Source organism: Anomaloglossus baeobatrachus, chromosome 3, assembly GCF_048569485.1.
Source record: "Anomaloglossus baeobatrachus isolate aAnoBae1 chromosome 3, aAnoBae1.hap1, whole genome shotgun sequence".
Classification (NCBI taxonomy): Eukaryota; Metazoa; Chordata; class Amphibia; order Anura; family Aromobatidae; genus Anomaloglossus; species Anomaloglossus baeobatrachus.
Window position 1 is genome coordinate 598,280,391 of NC_134355.1, and position 16,004 is coordinate 598,296,394.

Consider the following 16,004-nt stretch of genomic DNA (forward strand, 5'->3'; position numbering starts at 1 on the left):
GCAGACATATTGCTACGTTTGACACCCTGCCAATGACGAACAACATCCACACGACTGCCTTGGTCAAACAATATATCGCTGAACGATGTAGCGTCGTTTGTGAGATGTGTACGTTTGACCGCTACAAAACGACCTATGAGCAATCTCGGCAAATCGTAACAACGATCTGGGCGTGTCACATCACTAACGAGATCGTTAGCGATATCGTTGTGTGTAAAGCAGCCTTAAGACTTTTTCTATGTACACAAAAGTCCATTTTTTCTCAAATATTGCTGACCAGCCCAGGACCTCAAAATTCAGCATTTGTCAGAAACCATCTCAGGTTTGCTGCTCATCATCTTGATCAGGGTCTCCACCTGACCGCAGTTTCTTGCCATAACCAACTTGAGTTGGCAAATACTCACATTCAATGGCATTTGGCATGTTAAAGAGTTGTACGCTTCATGGTTAAATGGCCGACTGTTTTTGGCAGCATGTGAGTGAGCGGTTTGCTGATGTCAATGTTGTGGATTGAGTGGCCCATGGTGGAAGTGGGGTTATGGTATAGGCAGGTATAAGTTATGAACAATGAACACAGGTGCATTTTATTGATGCCATTTTGAATGCATAGAGATACTGTGATAAGATCCTGAGGCCAGTGTTGTACCATTCATCCACAACCATCATCTGATAATGCACGGTCCCATGTTGGAGGATCTGTACACAATTCCTGGAAGCTGAAAACATCCCAGTTTTTGCATGGCAAGCATATTCACTGGACATATGACCCATTTTAGCCTGTTTGCAATGCTCTGTTTCAGCATATACGACAGTATGTTCAAGTTCCTGCCAATATCCAGCAACTTTGTAGCTACTGATGACGAGTGAACCAATGATCCACAGGCCACAATCACCAACCTGATCTACTCTATGTAAAGGAGAAGTGTTGCTCTGTTAGGCAAATGGGGGTCCCACCACATACAGACTGGTTTTCTCACCCCCCCTCTGAACCTCACAATACTGTAAAACTGCACATTTTAGTGTGGCCTTTTATTGTGGCCAGCCTAAGGCACACCCGTGCAATAATCATGCTGTCTAATCAGTATCTTGATATGCCATACCTGTGCGGTGGATGGATTATCTCTGCAAAGGAGAAGTGCTCACTAACAGATTGTTGCCAAATCTGTGAACACTATTTGAGAGTATTCGGCCTTTTGTGCAGAAAGTCTTAGATCTTTGAGTTCAACTCGTGAAAAATGGGAGCAAAAACAAGAGTGTTGCGTTTATATTTTTCTTGAGTGTATATTTTTTAAAGCAGATTGCTAAAGTGTAACGGTAGCAGTACAATATTGCTTCACATATGCTTAGCTGAATATGTATACTAATTTTTAACTGAAGCTGTACAAAGAATTAGCAGAACAATGCAGGTTAGGCAGAGCTGAACTAGGACTTCATGAGGGTTACGGCTGATTCTGGTGTGTATCGCATGTATAGAATACAAAGGAGCAGTTACCAAATAATATAATTTTACAAATATAATCACTATTCTGTTACTGAATAAAAGTTTGTATATTCAAAATCAACATTATAATCAGTATCACTATTCTGAGAACAAATAATATCAGACCAGACCACATACTACCACTACATAGTGACAAAAAACTACTACTATACTGATACAGTCATATGAAAAAGTTTGGGCACCCCTATTAATGTTAATCTTTTTTCTTTATAACAATTTTGGTGTTTGCAACAGCTATTTCAGTTTCATATATCTAATAACTGATGGACTAAGTAATATTTCTGGATTGAAATGAGGTTTATTGTACTAACAGAAAATGTGCAATCTGCATTTAAACAAAATTTGACCGGTGCAAAAGTATGGGCACCTCAACATAAAAGTGACATTAATATTTTATAGATCCTCCTTTTGCAAAAATAACAGCGTTTAGTCGCTTCCTGTAGCTTTTAATGAGTTCCTGGATCCTGGATGAAGGTATATTTGTCCATTCCTGTTTACAAAACAATTCCAGTTCAGTTAAGTATGATGGTCGCCGAGCATGGACAGCACGCTTCAAATCATCCCACAGATGTTCAATGATATTCAGGTCTAGGGACTGGGATGGCCATTACAGAACATTGTAATTGTTCCTCTGCATGAATGCCTGAGTAGATTTGGAGCGGTGTTTTGGATCATTGTCTTGCTGAAATATCCATCCCCTGCGTAACTTCAACTTCGTCACTGATTCTTGCACATTATTGTCAAGAATCTGCTGATACTGAGTTGAATCCATGCGACCCTCAACTTTAACAAGATTCCCGGTGCCGGCATTGGCCACACAGCCCCAAAGCATTATGGAACCTCCACCAAATTTTACTGTGGGTAGCTAGTGCTTTTCTTGGAATGCCGTGTTTTTTTGCCTCCATGCATAACGCCTTTTTGTATGACCAAACAACTCAATCTTTGTTTCATCAGTCCACAGGACCTTCTTCCAAAATGTAACTGGCCTGTCCAAATGTGCTTTTGCATACCTCAGGCGACTCTGTTTGTGGCGTGCTTGCAGAAACGGCTTCTTTCGCATCACTCTCCCATACAGCTTCTCCTTGTGCAACGTGCGCTGTATTGTTGACCGATGCACATTGACACCATCTGCAGCAAGATGATGCTGCAGGTTTTTGGAGGTGGTCTGTGGATTGTCCTTGACTGTTCTCACCATTCTTCTTCTCTGCCTTTCTGATATTTTTCTTGGCCTGCCACTTCTGGGCTTAACAAGAACTGTACCTGTGTTCTTCCATTTCCTTACTATGTTCCTCACAGTGGAAACTGACAGTTTAAATCTCTGAGACAACTTTTTGTATCCTTCCCCTGAACAACTATGTTGAATAATCTTTGTTTTCAGATCATTTGAGAGTTGTTTTGAGGAGCCCATGATGCCACTCTTCATAGGAGATTCAAATAGGAGAACAACTTGCAAGTGGTCACCTTAAATACCTTTTCTCATGATTGGACACACCTGCCTATGAAGTTCAAGGCTCAATGAGGTTACAAAACCAATTTAGTGCTTTAGTAAGTCAGTAAAAAGTAGTTAGGAGTGTTCAAATCAAGAAATTGATAAGGGTGCCCATACTTTTGCACCGGTCAAATTTTGTTAAAATGCGGATTGCACATTTTCTGTTAGTACAATAAACCTCATTTCAATCCAGAAATATTACTCAGTCCATCAGTTATTAGATATATGAAACTGAAATAGCAAAAACCCAAATTGTTATAAAGAAAAAAGGTTAACATTAATAGGGGTGCCCAAACCTTTTCATATGACTGTATTTAACCAGCAACATTACCATGAATACTGTGATACAAGAGACCCCCAGACTATAGGCACATATTATCAGCATATACAATAGTGGTATAACCACTGTAAGACCAATATCATCAGTATACAATGATTACATGGTGGTAGATAGGAATTGTACAAGAGTGCTCTGTATGTCATAAAATAACTTTCCCATTTTTTTTTCTGCCTGTCCAGACAGTTGTGAGGACGTTTTCCATCCACGTCTTGTTTCTGCAGAATATAACACATAGACATCTTTGGCTGACAGCTTTTCATGCACTAGCCCCACCTACTAATACACCTACACAAGCGACATAGTTTCATTATTATCCATAGTGCCTCACACAGTAATTTTATCCCCCTTTTGTGCCCCACAAAAAGTAATACTGCTTTTTTTTGTGTCATATGAATTAATAATGACTCAATATAATAATAATAATAATTCCTTTATCGTGCCTTCACATATGTAACACTGACCCTTCCTTGTATCCATATAGTAATAGTGCGTCCATGTGTACCTGATGTGTTCCCTCTGTGCCTCCATATAGTAATAGTGTCCCATCTGTGCCACCATATAGTAATAGTGTCCCATCTGTGCCACCATATAGTAATAGTGCCCCTATTTCCCCCCCCATATATTAATTGTGGCCCTCTTTGTGCTTCTATATGGTAATAGTGCTGTGCCCCCTTCTATGCCTCAACACAGTAATAATGCCCCCTTCTATGTCTTCATATGTAATAGTGACCTCTTTGTGCTCTTGGTCAGCTATATGGCTACCCCTCTCTATGATTAAAATCTATAAAGGCTAAATCAACAATGATTAGCTGATTTCCATATCCGCCATCATTTGGTTGCCTTTATGAGATAATTCCCTTTTGGAGTCCAGGGGCCGCATATTCTTCTAAAATGTTAGTAGTTCTAGCAGTTTTTGCTATAAAGGTCATGGTCTTTGGTATTGTATAATTGGTAATGGCAGATGTTGAAGTGAAAATTTAAAGTAGGTATCACCCAATACATTTCACAATGGATACTTTTGACATAATCACCAATGTAAGCCCTCTATTCCCGGAACAACTGATGTATATGAGTAGCTTTTTCGAAAAAGGAATTAATGTTCCCAATGGATCTGTGTAATCCTGTGACATCCGGTATTTAATCCCAAATATAGCTTGATTTGCTGTTATCCACTATGATTAATGAATTCCCTTAAGGATATTTTGGAAACCATCCACTAATCTCTTCTGCATTATGTAATTTAATGTGTGAATGGAATTACATATACAATATGATCCATCATTAGGTATACACAGGTTTAGATCACTGAGTTTGGAGCAGATTGACCATTATTTCATACCAATCTTTGGTATATAATTTTGGATCATACAAATGGTATTGTAGATCCACAAACACCTGTACAAACATATTATTGCAATCTTCTATCCAGATTTTGACTTTAGATGCTTTATGTATAATTATTTGTAATGTGTTACATTGTATAGACCTAAAACACTCCATATAGTGCCAAAATAATCCCTTGATGCAGTTTTTAACACATACTTCCCTATAGGGTCCTCATAACCCTGACACATATTGCCCATGTAATAGTGCAACAAAATGCAGAAATAAACCTTTATATGATTTTTGAAGATCAATACAATGCACTGTCTATATAACACTGCCATATATTGCCTACATAACACTAGAAACCTTCGAAAATGTTTAGGGGGTCTTTAAACCAGGAATACCTCACAAAACAAACCCCACCATAAAATTCAATGCTTTATTCCAAAAACCAACAAGTGCAAGTTTAAAAACAGAATGAGTTTGATACATTAAATCACTGTTGCAGGGGGCATTACGGGCAAATTCCCTATTTTAACCCTTCCTGACCGCAGGGGTTTCTGTTTTGCCAATCATTATGAAATTCTGAAACTAATACATCTAAAATCTAAAATAAAACTTCTATATAAATTTACTTAGTTAAAATATTTTGTGTCTCCATAGTAACAGAGTACAAACAAAATCACTGTAGTCAGATCCAGACTTTATGTTCTTTCCATTTTTCCACTATCACTTGCTCACCCAGCCCTAATCTATGTATAATTAAAGTTTCAAAGGCAGACAAATCTTCTGAAGGACTTTTCCAGTTGTGATTTTTTTTTTTTTGCAAAGTGCTGACAGTTGTTTCAAACAATAAAATAAGAAAAATAGAGCCTCATTGATCTTCCACCAATTTTTTTTTTCGACACTTGCTGAATCCTTGCTGGACTTTACTTCTTGGTCTTGTCTGGGACAAAAGAAATGCTACACTTCTCTCTGACATAATCCGGCCCAGCTAATGACTGGCTGCTTGGTTATTCCCGGCATTTCCTTTGTGTCAAGATAGAATAAAGAAGTAGGAACCGGCAAGAACCTAGTAAGCATGGGCATGGAAGTGTGACGCCCTAGCAGCAGTCGGACTGCTCGGCAGACACTTTGATGAAAAAAAAGGGTTATTTACAGGGGAGAATATTTGTGACGCCACCTGCGGTGTGCGGTAATAAGGAATACCGCCGCTGCCTTATGGGAGTGCCGGGGCTGATGGTATTGGGGCAGCCTGGTGGTGATTCCCTCCGCAGGTAGGGGCCCCGGGACTCAGGTTAGGGAATAGGTAGGAACAGTCTATATTGATATAGGGCCGGCAGGGCGCTGGGGAGCCAGGGTACTCACTCAGGTGTGATGACGCATTCAGTGGACACAGACTCTGAGGTAAACAAAGTCTCTTGGTACTGCTGCATTCTGTGACAGCACGTCCGGTGGTCCCTTTCAGTGATTCTGTGGTGGACTGGAGCCTTCCTCCATACACTGTGTACTGTGTGTGTCCCTGGCCCTGTTGGCTTGAAACCTTCGGGTCCCGTCCCTCTTTTTACTGGGGACCTGCTCTTAGCAGCTGGCACGTGGGATTTTGTGACTGCTCTGTGTGGGAAGTCCTATCCCTGCGTTGTGCTGACACCGCTAATCTCTGAGCCGTTGCAGATAGCACGTGAAGCTACTTCCCGCTGCAGGTTAATTGCCGGGTTGTGTGAAGCTACCTCCCGACTTAGGGGCCTGTTCCCCCCGCTGTGTGCTCGGCCCCAGACCGGTTACTGTGGATCCGATGGCTGACGGTCCTCTTGCCCCGTCCAGCCCTGTCCTCCAGTTTCCCGTGACTGGGTTTCCGTCTCCTCAGGCACAGACCACTGTCTGCGACCCAGCCAGACTCTCCTCAGGGAGCTCTTAATCCCCAGGTCCTCTCTCCTTTTCAGTTACTACCAACTGTCTAACTGACTCCTCCCACCAGCCTGTCTGACTCATAGGTGGGCGGTTCCTTTCCCAACTGGAACCACGCCCCTGGTGTGCCTGACAAGTGTAGTGTTTGGGTGACTAGGATTTGTGCTGTTGGTACAGAATCACTGTTGCGGACCCCGGAACCAAGGAGGGTGGGCCCTGCACCAAGGATAGAGAATAGTGCAGTTCCCTGTGACACCCTGGACTAGTCCAGGGGCGTCACATTCCCCCTTGGTTAAACGTAGCTCGTCCCCGAGCTACAGTGCACCCAGAGTGTTTATTTTTATCTGCAAAAAGTGAACCTTTTAATAAGAAAAACATCTATTTATCCCACGCAGGGGAGGCACTTTGCTTGAACCCAACGTTTTGCTTTCCCAGTCCTTCATCCCACCCCCAAAGTTCCAAAAGGAGGCAAGCCACCGCTCCTGTTGGTGGCCAGACCTGGGCCATATGTCTCCCAGGTCTCTCCTCCACCTGTGTCTTCTCCTGTAGGTGGGGATGCAGTCCGTGGCTATGAATGGGAAATAACCATTTATAATAGCACCAGTTCGTGCTGGCTTCCACCAGTCCTGTAGCCAAAGGTCCATTTTCAATAAAACTTATCATTGGTCGTCAATCAGGTCATGAATCCAGGTAATTAAAATAAAATCAACATTCTTCTTATCAACACTCTATATCAACATGTCTTACATGACTATCATTAGCATGGAAAATAGTAGAATTAAAAGCATGGAAAATACTAAACATTTTTAAATTTACTCTATATTTAGACTATTTACATTAGGGTAGAGTAGTCGGGTTCCGCTACCATTCCTCATCTCTGAACCTATGTGGGGGCTGACCAAAGTTCACATGGGTGGACCTTCTCAGTTCCTGGCTTCTCTCTAACTCTTGTACTGTGGTGTTTGCTACTACCTGTTCCCCACTACTGGTGCTAGGTGTTGTAGGTGGTAATCTACGTGTTCGTGGTGCTGGTATGGGTACTTCTCTAGTTGCAATGATTTCAGGCCTCCTTGGTTCTGGTTCTTCCGCGGGTTGCGGGAATGTGAGTACAGGCACAATCACTGCTCCATTGTATATAGGCCAATCTTCCGGGAAGTCACCTAGGATGGTGTGGATCACTCTCTTCTTTTTCTCAGTCACTTGAGGTTGGGGCTGTTCTTCCTTCTGGATGTTCAGGGGTTCAGGGCACTTTTTCAAGTGATCACGGGAAATGACAGCTGTGGTTCTTCCTTGGTCCTTGCTGACAAGACAGGTCTTCTGGTTGTTGAAATTGGAAGGCTGGACCACATATGGCTCTCTTTCCCACTGGTCGTCCAGTTTATGCATCTTTCTTTTTCTTTTTAAGACCACTTCTCTTGGTGAAAATGGAGGGGCTTGGGCTTGCTTGTTAAAGCTTCTTTCTTGCTTTTCCCTACTTTGGTCCAGATTCTTCTCAACATAGTCCTGAATTTGCCTGTATTGGGCTCTACGCTTGGTATCCCAATCTGCATTTGGGGAATAAACTTCAGGCATCTCAACTTCCATCTCCAGATCCACTGGCAGTCTCCCAGGTCTAGCCCTCATGAGATAAGCGGGTGTGCATTTAGTGGAACTCATAGGAATACTATTGTACATGTCCACAAGATCTGGCAATTTTTCAGGCCACTGGTTCCGCTCTTCAAGGGGTAGAGTTTTCAGCAGGTTGATGACTACATAGTTCATCTTCTCACACATCCCATTTGTTTGTGCGTGGTAGGGGGCAGTGCGTATCTTCTTACACCCATACAATTTACAAAATTTTGGAAGATTTCTGGTTCAAAAGCGGGACCTTGATCTGTTAGAACATGATCTGGGTAACCATGGGGTCTGCGGAAGTGTGCCTAGAAAGCCTTCGCCGCAGTCCTGGCAGTTAGATCTTTGACAGGTACCACCACCAGGAATCTTGAATAGTGATCTACTATGGTGAGTGCATAGGTGTACCCATTCCTGCTTGGTGTGAGCTTGACGTGGTCTAAGGCAACGAGTTCTAGAGGCTGGGTAGTTACTATTGGTTGCAAAGGCGCTCGCTGACTGGTGCTATCTTTTCTCCTTAATGTACATGGACCACAGTTCCTGCACCAAGCTTCTATGGTGTCTCTCATCCCAGTCCAATAAAAGCGACTTCTCAGCAACATTTCCAACTTCTTCCAACCAAAGTGCCCAGCTCTATCATGATAGGCCTCCAACACCACTGGTGCATATGCTGTGGGTATCACTATCTGGCATATTCTCTCATGCATTTTTGGATTAATGAGACTTCTGCACAACTTGCCTCCATGGAAACACAGTCGACTTCTTTCTTTCCACAATTTCTTAGCTTCTTCTGGAGCATCTGGTTTAAGGTGTGAATCAGCCTGGGATATCAATGCCTTTATCAATCTGATTGCAGGGTCATTATCTTGGGCTTCTTGCCAACCATGGTGGGGCAATGGGTTGAAGGTCGCCTCTTGCTGATCACTATAATATCGGGGTTTCACTCTATCAATAGGGCGATGGAAAGCAGGTAGCTCAATCTCCTCCGGGTCATCTTCATCCCTCCTATCATCACACAACTGGGGCATCCTGGACAACGCATCAGCATTAGCGTTCTTGCGACCAGCCCTGTACTTTATAGTGAAATCGTAATTTGCCAGTCGTGCTACCCACCGCTGCTCCAAAGCTCCAAGCTTCGCCGTGTCCAGGTGTGTCAACGGGTTGTTGTCTGTATACACGGTGAATTTTGCAGAAGCCAGGTAATGCTTAAACTTCTCTGTCACGGCCCAAACAAGTGCTAAGAACTCCAGCTTGAAAGAACTATAGTTCTCAGGATTTCTTTCTGTTGTACGGAGTTTCCTGCTGGCATATGCAATCACCTTTTCCTTGCCATCCTGTACCTGGGATAGAACAGCTCCCAGTCCCACGTTGCTGGCATCAGTGTACAGCACAAATGGGAGGTTATAGTCAGGATATGCCAGAATCTCATCTCCTGTCAAAGCTGACTTCATCCACTTGAAGGACTTTTCCTGCTCCTCACCCCATGTGAATGGAGAGCCAGAAGTCTTGCCGTGCTTTGTTTGTCCGACTAGGAGATCTTGCAAGGGGGATGCCATCTTGGTATAGCCTTTCATGAACCTCCGGTAGTACCCCATCAATCCCAGGAACTGGCGCACCTCTTTGATGTTCTGAGGCCTGGGCCAGTTCTGGATAGCCGTGATTTTCTCAGGGTCCAGAGCCACACCTTCGGCACTCACTACATGCCCCAGGTATTGGACTTTGGGCTTCAGCAGGTGACATTTGGAGGGTTTTAGTTTCATCCCGTACCTGGAAAGGGCTTCAAATACTTCTGCCAGATGTCCCAGATGCTCCTCATAGGTCTTGGAATATACAATTATGTCGTCCAGGTACAGCAGGACAGTCTCGAAGTTGCAATGGCCCAAACAGCTCTCCATGAGTCGTTGAAACGTACCAGGTGCATTGCACAGCCCGAATGGCATGCTGTTAAATTCACATAATCCCATCGGGGTGGCAAAAGCGGTCTTCTCGCGATCCTCCTCAGCAACAGACACTTGCCAGTAACCACTAGTGAGGTCAAGGGTAGAGAAGTAATTTGCAGATCTTAATGCAGTCAGCGACTCTTCAATTCTGGGCAGTGGATAGGCATCCTTATGTGTGATGTTGTTAATTTGCCTATAGTCCACGCACATCCTCATAGTGCCGTCTTTCTTCTTCACTAGGAATAGCGAGGCTGCCCAGGGGCTGCAACTATCACGGATGACCCCAGCCTCCTTCATACTTCTCAGCATGTCTTTGGCACACTGGTAGTGAGCAGGTGGTATGGGCCTATACCTTTCCTTTATAGGTGGATGAATGCCTGTGGGAATATGATGCTGAACCCCTTTCACCCTCCCAAAGTCTAATGGGTGTTTACTAAACACTTGCTCATACTCCTGAACCACCCTGTAGACCCCTTGTTTTTGATGTAGTGGAGTGGAGTCAGTACCTACATGTAACTCTTGACACCACTGTTCTTGCTGAATCTGGGAACTGTCTGTGGCTGACTGATCTGGTGTGGCTAAGGACTTTACTGTCTGGATGGAATTCTCACTCACAGTGTACAATTTGGCTATGGTAGCATACCTGGGCAGTCTAACCTCTTCCACCCCGCAATTCAACACTCGCACGGGCACTCTCCCCTTACGGACATCGACTACCCCTCTGGCTGTCAGTACTGTAGACCAGTGCTCTGAAGGTAGGGCCTCTACCACTGCCTGGTAATTCTGTCCACGGGAGCCTACAGCTGCCCCGCACCATATCATCATCTCACTCTGTGGGGGCACTACCACAGGAGCTGCATCCATTACCCGTACACTGCCAATTTCCACACTAGACAAAATTACCTGTTGCATCTGCTGGAGGGCTCGAATCTCTCTTTGCAGGACCCTCTGGCGTCCCGCTCCTGCAGTTTCAGAAAGCTGTTGGAGCAGAAACAATACTTCCCCCATACAATTCTCAATAACATTAGTCCCCAAAATCATCTTAGGGTTCCGGTCACTAGGGTCATTCTGCACTACTATGAGTCCTTGGCGTGCTAACTCCACCCTGCCCACCTTGATGGTCACCTCCTTGAACCCGAGTTGTGTTACTGGTAAACCATTAACAGCGTAAATAGTGAGATCATTGTCCGGTGGGGCGAGTTCCTCAGTTGACCAGAATTTGGTATACAGTACTTGGGGTATAGTTGTTACCTGGGAGCCGGTATCAAGAAGTGCTGAAATCGGAATCCCATCCAAGGTGATGGAAACGATGGTCCTTTCTCCAACATACCGCTCCCGCCAGTCTGCTGGGCCTTGTTGATTTAGTCCTGGGGAGTGGCCCTTGGCCCCAGGGGTGGCCCGTTTAAAGGACAAAAACGGGCGTAGTGACCAGTCTTGTTGCACCTATAACAAACAAGGTTTTCATACCGGTCACGGTTCCTTCCTCTGTATGTCGAGGTCCTCCCTCTCATCCAAGGGACGTCATCTGGGCGGTTAGCAAGCTTCTCTGACGGCTCTGTCTTGGGCTGGAGCTGCATTGCCTCTAGGATCCTTGCAACATCACTGCTCAGCTGCTGCACCTGTAAATGCAAATCACTGGTACCGCCTGCAGGCGCTGCTGGGGTCTTTGGCTCTGGCAGTGCTCTAACAGGAGGCGGCACATGTAGAGGAGAAGTGCCGGCTTGCCAGGACGTAGCAGAAGAATCAGCTGGCTCTGGGGTTTGCAAAGCTTTGATGGCTCGGTCTTTTAAAACAACAAAGTCCATTGCAGGATATTCCAGATTCCACAGCCGTAGCTGCTTGCGGTCCTCCACTGACCCCAGGCCTTGCAGAAACTGTTCAACAAGCATCTTGTTTCCTTCAGCTTCACTGATGGGGATGGTTAGTTTGAGAGTCCGTAGCACTGATTGCAGCCTCAGGGCATAGTCTCTAATGCTTTATTGTGGGCGCTGCTTGCAGTTGTAAAACTTTATCCGGAGTTCTGCCTCAGTGCGGTTTTCAAAGGAAAGTCGCAGATGTTCACAAATGGCAGTTATTGAGGCCCAGTCCTGATCTGTCCAGGTTTCCGCCTCCAGCTCTGCAGTGCCTGATAACTGACCGAGTAGTACAGACGCTTGCTGCCGGTCATTCATCCCATACATATCCAGGAGTGTGCGGATTTTTCTTTTGAATCCTTGCAGTGTGTCAGGGGAACCATCATATTGTGGTAGCCAGATAGCGCCTGGCACATACGGTAAAGTCATTGGCATTATCGGCGCGGTCGCTCGTGCGTCCATGTCACCTTGATCTTGAGGGGGAACCGCTGCTGCTCTCGCTTCACCCGGCGCCGACATCTTTCTATGCCCCCTTGGTTTTCAGTGGCAAGATGGTGGCAACTGAATTATTTTATTCACTTCGGGCTCAACAGTTTTGGAGAAGGCGCACGTCACCCAGGTTAGTGGGTCCAGTCCGATCCTGTTCGTGACGCCAAAAATCAATGTGTGACGCACTAGCAGCAGTCGGACTGCTCGGCAGACACTTTGATGAAAAAAAAGGGTTATTTACAGGGGAGAATATTTGTGATGCCACCTGCGGTGTGCGGTAATAAGGAATACCGTCGCTGCCTTATGGGAGTGCCGGGGCTGATGGTATTGGAGCAGCCTGGTGGTGATTCCCTCCGCAGGTAGGGGCCCCGGGACTCAGGTTAGGGAATAGGTAGGAACAGTCTATATTGATATAGGGCCGGCAGGGCGCTGGGGAGCCAGGGTACTCACTCAGGTGTGATGACGCATTCAGTGGACACAGACTCTGAGGTAAACAAAGTCTCTTGGTACTGCTGCATTCGGTGACAGCACGTCCGGTGGTCCCTTTCAGTGATTCTGTGGTGGACTGGAGCCTTCCTCCATACACTGTGTACTGTGTGTGTCCCTGGCCCTGTTGGCTTGAATTCTTCGGGTCCCGTCCCTCTTTTTACTGGGGACCTGCTCTTAGCAGCTGGCACGTGGGATTTTGTGACTGCTCTGTGTGGGAAGTCCTATCCCTCCGTTGTGCTGACACCGCTAATCTCTGAGCCGTTGCAGATAGCACGTGAAGCTACTTCCCGCTGCAGGTTAATTGCCGGGTTGTGTGAAGCTACCTCCCGACTTAGGGGCCTGTCCCCCCCGCTGTGTGCTCGGCCCCCAGACCGGTTACTGTGGATTCGATGGCTGACGGTCCTCTTGCCCCGTCCAGCCCTGTCCTCCAGTTTCCCGCGACTGGGTTTCCGTCTCCTCAGGCACAGGCCACTGTCTGCGACCCAGCCAGACTCTCCTCAGGGAGCTCTTAATCCCCAGGTCCTCTCTCCTTTTCAGTTACTACCAACTGTCTAACTGACTCCTCCCACCAGCCTGTCTGACTCATAGGTGGGCGGTTCCTTTCCCAGCTGGAACCACGCCCCTGGTGTGCCTGACAAGTGTAGTGTTTGGGTGACTAGGATTTGTGCTGTTGGTACAGAATCACTGTTGCGGACCCCGGAACCAAGGAGGGTGGGCCTGCACCAAGGATAGAGAATAGTGCAGTTCCCTGTGACACCCTGGACTAGTCCAGGGGCGTCACAGAAGCTGCAGAAAATCAATAGGGGAATCTCTTTTTTTTTTTCTTTTTAAAGTTTAAATGTTTTTATTAGATTTTTGTAATTATTATAGAGATAATTATAAAAAAAGAAAAGGAAGATTGGGGGAACAAAGGAAAGATCAGGAAAAATAGGGGGATTTTGTAACCCTTCTGATCAGTTTTCTTTATTATTGCATTTTTCGGACTATAAGTCGCTCAGGAATATAAGATGCATCCTGGTTTGGACAACCCCAAATAGGAAAAAAATATTAATATTAAGACTACTCTAGTGATGTAAAGGTGTGGAGGGGATAAAGTTGATGGTCTATTGTGCTCGTTCTCTTGGTGCTGTATGGTAGAAGAGGGGGTAATGATTTATTATAAAGTGGTACAAGTGTATTAGGAGCATACAAACATGCTCTATGGAGTGGTCCCATGTATAGCCGGTAGTAGTGGAGACTGTTCACACCCAGTTTTAAATTCAATATGCGCCTTTGGGAAATTTTGTTTCTAAAGGCCACTTTACTCGCTGCAACATCACTCACGCGATCTCTTTGGGGTCACGGATTTTGTGACGCGCATCCGGTCGCTTTAGCGATGTCTTTGCGTGTGACACCTATGAGCGATTTTGAATCATCGCAAAAACGGTCAAAATCGCTCATTGGTGACATGCCCCCTATTCTCGATTATCGCTGCTGCTTCGTGTACGAAGTAGTTCATCGCTCCTGCGGCAGCACACATCGCTATGTGTGACACTGAGGAACCTCACCTTACCTGCGGCCGCCCGCAATGAGGAAGGAAGAAGGTGGGCGGGATGTTACGACCTGCTCATCTACGCCCCTCCGCTTCTATTGGGCGGCAGTTCGGTGACGCTGCTGTGACGTCGCTGTGACGCTGAACGAACCGCCCGCTTAGAAAGGAGGCGGTTCGCCGGTCACAGCGACGTCGCGGAGCAGGTATGTGCGTGGGACGCTGCCGTAGTGATAATGTTCACTACAGCAGCGATCACACGATATCGCATGTACGATGGGGGCGGGTGCTTTTGCGCTCAACATCGCTAGCAATTGCTAGCGATGCCGTAGCATGTAAAGTGGCCTTAAGTGTATTAGGAGGGTTGTACCTAAAAATAACGGGGATTATATATTGCCCCAACAGTGCCAAAACAAGGTCCCAATACACTTTACTTTGATTGTCTGTCTTGTGTCAAAGTCCACAAGGAGCCCAGTCCATTTATTGTGGAGTCAGCGATGTGCCCGGTGTCTTACATGGGCAATGTCTGTCAGTTTTGCCACTTAAAACTTTTATATACAACTTTGCCGGCTGCACACTTTAGTAGAAGTAATTCTAATTTCCTAACTATAAAGAATAATTACTGCAGATTTTGTATAAAGCAGCCTGTGCCCTTCATGACCACACATACATGTGGGTAAACAAGGACGGCATCATATAGGTATCCTGTATGGTGCAGATAGAGCAACACGTGGAAATGCAGGAGATCGGCTTTTGCCTGGGAGACTCTTTTCCTTAGTGTAAATCGACTTGTTATCTACATGTGACAGTTTTATTTTTCTTCAGATGGTGCACCAAAGATCCATCCTATTAGCCCTCATGTGGACACCAGCTTTCCTAACCTGCCAGCAAGCTCAGCTCAGTCTCTCCTGCTCAGCATTAATTACACAGATCCAGAGAACTATCCAGCTTCTCAGCGCTTATAAATGCTTTAACCTATGAGAGAGAGAGACTTTTCTGACCAGAATGGAATTTACACATCTAAGCATGCTCGGTTAGTAAAAGACGGATCCGTCGCCGGAATCCGTCATTTGACGGATTGCGACAGATCCTGCGCCCATAGGCTTGCATAATAAGAAACGACGGATGCCGACGAATCCGTCGCTGTCTGTTTATTCAACGTAAACAAAAAATGTTCCTGTGGATGTCAGCTGGGCAAACATTATTCGACGCACGACAAATGAAACGCGAGGACATCCAGCGCTGTATCCGTTTTTGTTTTTTTTTCACAAAACGACGGATTGCGACTGATGGCAAAAAACTGATGTGTGAAAGGGGCCTTAGATGCACATAAATTTAGCAAAACACCTTACTAAAAAGTGTATCTTAGGCCGAAGTCACCCTAGCGAATAGCATCTGATGCAAGAACTTGGGATGTAATATATTCTAATGATACTTGGCTGTGAGTGTGATCCGAGTGTCATCTACTATGATCTGATTCTATCGCATTTAAATTTGGGATCACAAGTGCGGATAAGAGGGCAAGGTTAA

General features: G+C 45.4%; 1 protein-coding gene across 3 annotated transcripts in view; it reads left to right on the forward strand.

The window, feature by feature from the left end:
- The window catches only part of LOC142296918 (ephrin type-A receptor 3-like), a 448,562-nt gene that overhangs the window by 277,143 nt on the left and 155,415 nt on the right, over positions 1-16,004 (forward strand). The gene's annotated exons all lie outside the window — the stretch shown is intronic.